Source organism: Phoca vitulina, unplaced genomic scaffold (assembly GCF_004348235.1).
Source record: "Phoca vitulina isolate PV1807 unplaced genomic scaffold, GSC_HSeal_1.0 scaffold13, whole genome shotgun sequence".
Lineage (NCBI taxonomy): Eukaryota > Metazoa > Chordata > Mammalia > Carnivora > Phocidae > Phoca > Phoca vitulina.
Window position 1 is genome coordinate 20,984,233 of NW_022589716.1, and position 10,277 is coordinate 20,994,509.

Here is a 10,277-nt window from a genome sequence, read left to right on the forward strand (position 1 = left end):
CAGGTGTGGGTCGGGAGGACCATGTTCTCGCTGTGGATATTGCCTACTTGTATTTTAATTATGAAAACTGTCGGTAAAGGTCAGGAACAAAACCAATGCATTACAAGTTTCTAACAGATGGAAGGAACGTATCCTGAGGAAGCAGCACCTTCTTCAAATTCCCTGGAAGGAAGTACAAGGGCAGGGGGCAATCGTCCTGCCTCTGGATAGACGTGGCTGGTGAAGGATGTAACAGTAATTATGCCCTTGGGGAAAGTGGTGTGGGTGATCTGGGCATTTCACTTTTGTTTCTCGGTTAAAGAGGAGAGGCCAAGAAGATGTAAGGTCTCCACATGTCTGATCGAGCCACATGCATGGGGTCCAGTTTCACCTCCTAAACAGAGCACCAAGGGCTTCCCCTGACATCGGCCATAAAAAACATCCCTGACATCGGTTGGGCGTCCAACTCTTGATTTCACTCCGGTCATGACCTCAGGGTTGTAAGATCAAGCCCCAAGTCACGTGCTTTCTCTCTCTCAAATAAAGTCTTAAAATAAAAAACCCTGAAATTAATGTAACATTGCATGTTAATCATACTTCGACTTTTTTTTAAAAAAGCAGTAAAACTAAAAGAATTTTTAATTTTTTTTTAAAGATTTTATTTATTTATCTAATAGAGACACAGTGAGAGAGGGAACACAAGCAGAGGGAGTGGAAGAGGGAGTGGAAGAGGGAGAATCGGGCTTCCCGCTGAGCAGGGAGCCTGATGCGGGGGTCGATCCCAGGACCCTGGGATCATAACCGGAGCCGAAGGCAGACACTTAATGACTGAGCCACCCAGGTGCCCCTAAAAAAAAAAAATTTTAAATCACCGCCTGCTGGACGAGTCCCCCTTGGCTTATCTCCTCTGAACAGGAGGCTGTTTTCCATGGGCTTACTCACACCTGAGGCTCACGTTTGAGAAGCAGGGTCTTACTTCTCTAGTCAACAAGCACTTTATCTTGCTTAGGAAGATAAAGCTTGGTAACTCGGGAAGGAAAACTCAATTTCACTGTCAGCTGTAGGTGAACAGTAGACAATTTTATTTTGCTTTATATTGCTGCATTTGCCCTTCATAGACCTCTTTGATGTGTGCTCTTTCCTCATCTCTCAAGGCAGTGCAATTACTGATGGAACCTGGAGAAATCCGCATACATGATTACTGACATGGAAAATGCCTTTGCTATCATACAAAGTGGGAAAACAAAACCAGTAGAGGCTGTCTGGCTTTAATTCGTCTCAAAATAGGCATCAAGAGACTGGAAAGAGACACACAAAATAGGTTTTTTTATTTTTGCCTTTTAAATGTATTTCCTATAATGAACATACGCTCATTTTATAATCAGAAATGTAAAATTATTTATCTGAATGGAAAATTGTGCCCTTGTTGCCTGAGGTCTTCTAATACCAAATCCGGAGCTGGTGTGGCAAGAAGCTGCTGGTCTCCCCTCCGTTCGGTCTATGCATGCCTGTCTTCTGTGGTGGGATTTTCTATTTTTTTCTTATATGAATCTGAGACTATGAAGCCAGGTGAAGCCTCTGACGTCCCGTTTGCACACACCTGCAGCAAACTTTAGGGATGTGTGCACACAGTGCTTCCTGAAATAGGGACTAAGAACACAGTATCGCAACACAGGCTCACCCAGGTGCACATCTCCTGCTGTTAGCTACTGGAAACAATCCTGAGTGTTGCAAAGGGCGGAAAATCTCCCTGAACGGGCAGCCAACACTCAGAAGCTCCATGAAAGCATCCCCCTAATCAGAAGTCTACAAAGAGTATTTTGAAAAAGTGTGGCAAGCCATGGGTGGTGAGGGAGTTGGCAGGGGCGACAGGAGAGCTGAGTCTCTCTCGGTAGTGGGATTATAAGGGGCTTTCCTCTTTCATCCCAACCAGCTCTTCTGTAGTCTGCACATTTTCTTGTAGGAGCATGATACGGACATATTTAATCAGAAAAAAAAATTAAATCAGGAGAGAACTGTAATAAAGAGTATTGGTGGGCTAAGTATTTCACAGGGCATCAAGTCATCTTAAATTTATAAATATATTCTCATACATGTAAAGCAAAAATATTTGAAATGATAAAAGGTACTATGCTAAGCATCCTATGTTTTCTCTTCAAAACTCCTTAGAATCCTGCAGAGCCATTGGCCCAGCTTATCCTAAAAATTAAATTACAAAGAAACCACAAACACGTGTTTAAAGAATAATTGTGACAGTGCTGTTTCTAAGAGAAAAAAGAAAAATCACAAATGACCTAAATACTTAACATTAGAGGATCGAGGATCTGTTAAATGAAGAATGGTGCATCCACCTAATGGAATTCTACTCAGACATTAAAAGTAATATAGAAGGTAGGTAAATTTGTATGAATATTGTTCCATTTGGAAAGCAGGTTACAAAATAACAATATGCATTCACCATTTGCAAAAGATTTTGGGTACCTCTTATGCTTTCAAATATATATATACATTTGAATATTGAAAAGTCCTGAGACTACAACAAAATATAATACAGTTGTTATCACTTATTTTGGGGTTTGGATTTTAAGTGGTTTAATAGTTTCCCTTTTGCTCATCTAATTTTTATAAAAATAAACGTGTTTCTTGTATAACAAAAAAGGTAAAAAATATATAAAATGTGTAAATAATTGTTTGACTTTTTAAAGTTCTAGAACACTAGGTGGTCCTAAGTGGTAGAATATAGATGATTTTTGTTATCTATTCTCAATTTCTGCAAGAAGCATGTATTATTTTGAATTAAGAAACACTTCTAAATTTGAAAATATAATGGGTTTTAAAAATGCATATATAGTTGTTTTATACAACAAATACTACTATTCTTTTGGAAGGAGAAATTTCAGGTTTCATTTCTTTGCAATTTTCTACATTGTTTTCCCCTATGACATATGTGTCTTTTGTAACAACAGAAAAATATTTGTTTTCCCTTCTGTTACTCCCTTTAACCATGCACTTGAGGGCTTTATAATACTGTGCTCCTGGTCTTCCCAGTTCCCCTATAAAAACACAAAGATGCAAAGTTGACTTTTTAATAATTCCTTACGCTAATGTTGCAGCCTACATTCCTAAGTAACAGGCTGGAACCCCAAGACTCACAGGAAAGTCAGAAGAAGAAACAAATGCTCACTGAGGTCATGTGATTTGCTTAGTACCTTGCACTGTTAAGAAGTGGTTCCAGAAGGAATGAAGCCCAGCTTTGTTGTGCCAAATTTTCATGATCGCTTACTGCCTATGGGGGATAGCTTTCTATTAAAACTCTCTTTCTGTGGCGCCTGGGTGGCTCAGTCATTAAGCCTCTGCCTTCGGCTCAGGTCATGATCCCAGAGTCCTGGGATCCAGCCCTGCATCAGGCTCCCTGCTCCGCGGGAAGCCTGCTTCTCCCTCTCCCCCTGCTTGTGTTCCCTCTCTCGCTGTCTCTCTCTGTCAAATAAAATAAAATAAAATAAAATAAATAAAACTCTCTTTCTCTCCTTGTCTTTCTCGCTCCTTTTCTCTGTCTCTCTCTTTCCCTCTCTCTCAATCTCCCTCTCTCTCTCTTTCCCGCCCCGCCCCGCCCCCACACACGCACAGAGAAGTGTTCAGGTTCCTCTTGTGCCCTGGGGTGGGAGCTGGTTGCATCCAAGGGGCACCTTTTAATTTACCCAAATGTATGTTTGAAGGACCAGCTTGGGTCTGAGGAAACAGTGAGTTTGGAAAGGTGAGTGAACATCTTTCCTCCTTGACTGCCTGCTTCCCCAGACTCCCTCAGCCTCTCTTATCCCCTGCTCACCTCAAGGATGCCCCTTTCCTTCAGGACTCAACTTGGTCTTATATCATTTTCCTGCAGTGTCTTCTGTCCAATAAATAGAAACCATGAAAAGGAAAGAGAAGAGAGCTTCCTGGCACCCATCTCCCTCCATTGTCCTGGTCTCTGCCTGAGAAGCATCGTGCCAACAAGGTCTGACACAGGGAGCAGATACCTGGATGTTGATACCTGATTCTCCTCAGTCCTAACTCCAGACGAAATTCTCTGCCCTGCCCTTCTCAATCTGTCTGCTATTTAATGGCCTCTTTGTGGCACAAAGACACTATGCTTATACTTTATGATGGTAGAAGGTGAGAGGGCTCACTTGATGGGATTTAAACACTCACGACGACGCAGGTCAGCAATCAGGACACAGGAATGATGGCTGCAAGGTAGGAAGCCTGGCTTTACAGAAACCCTTCACTCCTGCCCTAAAGCTCTGAGCAGTGAGTCGCAAACTTGGCTGGACATTAAGAATGACCTGGGAGAACTTTCCTGTGTGATTCTTCAGGCAAGGGCTTCGAAGGGCCAGCTCCCTTGGCTGTGGTTTGCATCGCCTATACTTTTTTTTCTTCCTTCCAGAAGCTGTGCCCTGCTCTGAATTTGTCAGAATAAATATTTCAGCATCCAGGTAACAGTTTATAACATACAGAGTTTTGCCTGATATCCAAAAATTCACTTTATGCTGCTTCACTATCTCAAAAGACCTACATTAGTACCTGTTTTCACTAACTGAAAGAAATCTGAAGGTGATTTTTGCATTTATGAAATGCTGAAAGGTTTCATAGGAAGACTCTACTTGGAGATAGCAGGGGAAACGTGTCTACCTAGAGAGGGCAGGTCCAGGTTTCTAGAGAGACTTGTGTCTGCTCTGCCCGGACCAGGCAGCCAAGTGTGGAGCAGCGAGGACAGAGCCAACTCTGATCCAAAGGAGTAGAAGACTGGGAGGGGGATGGGACACGGCGATGCGGGAGAATCTCCTTATTGGCTATGTGCATAGGCATTCCAGGGGAGAGGTATGTCTAATGGGGATTGTTCAAGATGCTGTGCCGTGGTGGACGCGGCCTCCATCCCAAGACAGAGGAATCTTACATAAAACGCTTAGCACACCTAGATTCTGGAATGGGGCTGAGCTTTGTGTCAAAGCTGGCAAAGGGCCAACTCTGCGCTGACTTCCGGTGACAAGGAGACAGCCCTACCACCTGGGCTTCAGAAGTATAAACTCAATCACAGCAAAACTATTTATGCGCATCCGTCCGAATTTGTTGGGCCACCTGTGCTGGGCTCGTGCCCCCTCCCCCCTCCCCAGATAGAGACCCACTGGACCAATTACTGGACCAGTAACTGGACAGTTACTGCTACCAGCCAAAGCTGGCTCCAATGAGAATTGTTCAATAACCTCTGTGAGCACAGACGACAATCAATTCCACAATGTTAGTGAAAGAAAAAGAGCCTCCGGTTCCCAGAAACGGCATGGATTTCACATTTCCCACTTACCCTTGGCTTCTCAACAGACAAACAAATTGCTTCAAAGGCCCAGAGCTAAGTTAACATTTCAGGTGAGGCAGAGATTTAGTGTTTTGTAACAGCTTCATCAAATGGATCTGATTTTTCAAGGTTTCAACCTAGTGACTTCCCTTACGTGCAATTTCCATGATCCTTTTTTCTTTCTTCTTTCTTTCCTCAACTAGCAGCCCCTCAAAACCAAACCTGATTTAATATCTTGATAAGACCCTTTCCAGATTCTTTCCAGCTGGGAAAGTTGCCTCTTTTGTTGAGCCCAGTGGTTCTGAGCCCTGGCTGCGCATGAGAATAACCTGGGGAGTTATTTTCTTTAATATGTCACATCTGGCCCCATCCCAATCAATTAAATCAGTATTCCTGGGGTGAGATTTGACAATGGATAGTTTTTAAAGCTCTCCAGGTGAGTTTAAAGTCTAGTCAGTGTTGGAAACCTCCAACCCATCTCTTTTTCCATGATTTCTGTACTCATCTGCCTAGATTCCCCTTCGGGCTGCCTACTCTGCACTACCCTTATCCTACACTTCCCCCACCCTCCCTACTCAAAGTAGACAGGGCATTTCATCTCAGGAGGTACCAGAAGAGGGAAACACAGAGCAGGACAAGACTCTCTAATTTCTTGCTCTTCAAAGGTGAGGTCAGTGACAGGCAGCTTTGAAATTACCTGGAAACTCATTTAAATGACATAATCCTACTACTCAGAATCCTCATTTAAACAAAATCCCTAGCCAATCAAATGCATATTGGAGTCTGAGCAGCATTGTAGTAATTAACACACACACCCACATCCTCACTACAGGACCACCTGGAGGCCCCTCCTTGATGGGCCAGGCTTGGAAATGCGTGCTCCAAACCCTCAATCCCCCCGAGGTACCGACTCTGTATGAAGCCTTGTCCTAACTGCTTTCGTAGACGCGGGTTCGTTTTATTCCTGCTACAGCTCTGGGAGGTAGATGTATTATTATCCCTAAATGAAAGAAAACAAGGCTCAGAGAAGTGAAGTGGCTTGTCCAAACTCGTCAGTGATAGACTTGAAATTTTGGTGGAGGTCTGTTTGATTAAAAAGTTGGTTCTCTTTACAATAAAATAGGTGTTGTGGTGCTTTGCCCAGAAACGGGTGGGCACAGAGTGGGTGAAACAATGTGCGCCATCCTAGCCCTTCTAGCTTGGGACTGAAACCCACAAGACTCTCTCCCTGATGCTACCACAGAAAGAGAGACCAGTTGTCCTGCTCCCGGGGTGAGTCACCATTCCACCTTGGAAGCAGAAGAAAGGAACGTTGAATGGCATGCACAGCCCTGCTGAGAACCGCCCCCAGAGAGCAGTCTGGCCCCTTTCTTGGCGGAATCCTCCTGGACATGCAGTCATTTCCTCTTCAGCAGAGAATCTGATCTCTTGCGTATTAAAACTTACACTTTTCTTTCGTGTTCTCCTCTTCCAAGCCAAAAATCATCAAACCAGATGGCCTTTCTCTGTCATGTATGGGACACGCACAGTTTAAAATGGTTGTAAAAAAAAAAAATTGGTGGTGTTGAACAGAACTGAACCTTCCTACCTAGCTTATAGCTGAGATCAGTGTGTCCAAGCCGCTAATGAAGCTACTTACTCTCTGGCTCATGAAGCCACTTCTTTCATCTTTTAAACAGGATAATTAACACCACAGACGAGGTTAAAAACTAGATCTCAACAGAGGCCTTCCTTGGCATTCCTTGAGCTTGTAAAATGGATGAGTAGCGGACTGAATTGTCCTCTCTTCATAAAAGCGGTTGCCAGGACATGTGTCTGTACAGCTCAGGGCTGCCTAGCCAATCAAACAGTAATTCTCACAAGCCTATCTGTAGGCTGTTATTTCTTGCTCACATCACAATCCAGTGCAAGTGGACCAGGAGAAGGAAGGGGAAGGCGTCGCGAAAGGGGAAGGAGGTGCTCTGCTCCACCCAGACCTCAGCCTTCTGATCTACCATCTTGCAGAACTGCACTAGCCAATAGGGCGGTCACTAGTTTAATGTGCTCTTTGAACATACTTATCACATTCAAGTGAATGTGAGTAAACATTCACCTCCTCAGTTACACTGGACACATTTCCGGTACACAACTGCCACATGCGATGAGATGCTACTCTATTGAACGGTGCTGAATAGAAGTTTCCCCATCATTCCAGAAAGTTCTATGGGACAGCTCACTCTAAACTTCAGAGTCCTCCACTGGTTTGTTCGTATCCTACAGGAAAGGAAGAGGAAAGAGTACGGAGGGTTAATGAGGAGGGCTCAAGTAGGGTGTGGGAATGGTGACATATTTCCCCTTAATTCCATCAGCAAAAACTCAAAATTTGGCTCATCATACTGCAAGGAAACTGGGACGTGTCCACGAGCTTTGTGCCTAGAAAGAAGCACAGACATGGGTGAGCCCTGGGCAGCCTTTTCCCAATGGCCTTATAGGATGTGCAATATTCCATACCTTGTAATTCTAGTAGGATAAGCCAAGCTTCTAAGGAACACTGCCTGACTCTTGATTGTTGTAGATGTAAATTCTTGGTGAAAACAAAACAAAACAGTAATTAAGGTGTCGGTGAAGGTTGACTCTTAGGTGCAAAAAATCTTTGACTACAGTCAACCACTTCGCTTGATAAAGAAAGCCTCATGACATTCATCTCCCCAGTGGCAAACCATGTGGAAAAGATACTCTGTTTTTATGTTCTAAATCAAGGTTGATGAACTTTTTGTGTAAAGAGCCAAATAGTAAATATTACAGTTTGTGTGGGTCATGCAGGCTTTATCACAATGACTCAACTCTGCAACGCTAGTGCAAACGCTTTCATAGAGAAACGAGTATGACTGTGTGTTAGCAAAACTTGATTTACAAAAGCAGGTGTTAGGTCAAATTTGGTCTGTGGGCTTAGTTTGCTTATTTCTGCCTTTTTTTTTTTTTTTGAGATTTTACTTATTTATTTTAGAGAGTGGGGATGGGCAAAGGGAGAAGGAGAGAGAAACCCACGCGGATTCTGCACTGAGTGTGCAGCCTACACGGGGCTCCGTCTCATGATCCTGATATCATGACCTGAGCCAAAACCAAGAATCAGACGCTTAACCGACCGAGCCACCCAGGTGCCCCTGATTTCTGCTCTTTCACCAGGTCCTCTTCTCTTTCTAGAAAAATCACCCTTCTTTTCTGCCCATATCCTCCAAAAAAGGAAGGAAGAAAGAAAAATGAAAATATTATTGTATATGTAGAAACAACATTCTGTGTTAAGCATTTCACTGGAGTTAATTACATTTAATTCTTACAACCCTTTAAGTTAGATTTTGTGATTGCCCCCATTATACAGATGAGGAAGCTGAGGTCCAGAGATGTTAAGTGGCATGCTTGGTGCCACATAGCAGGCAAAGGCCGAGCTGGGATCAAAGCCAGGTTTGGCTGATACAGAGCCTGAGATTCTAAGTGCGTAACGTACACTTCACTATGAATCATTGGGGCTCAGAGCATATTGCTTAATATCCCCCCAACATGGTAATCAGGAAAGAATTTATCCATAGGCATCACCAGACAGAGGAATTAGAACAGGAGATGGAAAAAGAACTTATAGACACCAAATAGTAGTTGATGGGCTTTATTTGTGAACACTGGAGAGGGGAAAGGGGGAGGTAGAATAAGAACAAAGCATATAAATTATGTAGGGGTCTATAGTCTAGCAGTGGCAGATGGGGAAATCATTATCGTGATGAGCACAAGGCTTATTAATGTACCCAGTGTTAGCCCTCCCCCCATCCTATTAGAAACAGGGACTTTTATCTTTGACGTCAGCTGCTCCTTTCCCCAGTTCCTAGTTTTTAAAGAAAAAATGCAAAATCAGGACATTGGGTATAGAGAGATATATCCAGGTGGAATGGAAGAAAGGGAGGAAGATTTTTGCTAGGTATTTCCTGTGCTCTCCTTCCTTGTGGGAAGTCTGGGTAGTGAACAAACCAGAGAGAGAGAGAGAGCAGCCAGAGAGGTAAACTACACAGCGTATTGCTTACAACGAACAGAGGTAGAAAAGAACCTGAAAGAACATGTGGGCTGCTCTTGGAGAGACTTGGGTTTGGGGTGGTGAATGAGAAGCTCTGGTATAAGGAAGGGGTGCAGGAATTAAGAAGGAAAGGGAATGCTGGGGTTTTGAGAAATGCTACCATGAGTTATAAACCGGACCCCTTACAACATTCCTTGGAAGTTGCAATTAAAGCCCTAAGTTACCACTGTAATTACTTTTGATTTGAAGATGTGACTCTACAAGAAGATTGGGACCTTGGGATTTTTATCGGGTTATATGAGCCAAGTGACTCCATTTTTAACATCTGCACTGGTCAGAGGAATCCAAGTTTTATGCAAAAGAGAATTATAGCAGTCATAGCTCATGAGGTAGAAAATTCTTCTCTAGAAGTCTTCATGTAACCATCTACTGTGATGTTGCAGGGAGAAATTCATGTACCATGTAGAGGAAGGGTTCTCCAACCCGGCTGAACATCCAAAGAACTGGACCTTGCCCAATACAAAGTCCCAGACTCCTTCCATTTCTGTAATGGTGTGAGGGACTGACCCTTTACAAAAGCTCTCCAGGGTATTCAGAGGTCTGGGAACCAATGATGTCAAGAGTTGGGCAAGGTGACCAATATTGCCTCTTCCAAGTCTGACATGACAGTGGTATCCCCCACAGGCCTCTCCTTCATAAAAGCATACATCATAGGGATCCTTAGCCAATTAGAATACATTCTACTGAAAAGGAAGTATATCCAAAGGATCTCTCAAATAAATAAAGAGAAATAGAATGAACAAAGTCACTATGAAGTTACATACTGCTTCTTTTTGGGTCTGCTCAGATGATCCTTTAAACACATTAAACTAGTCCACTTACTTATTTTAGTGCCCTTTATCCACATCTATGGGCACCACCCCTTCTCTG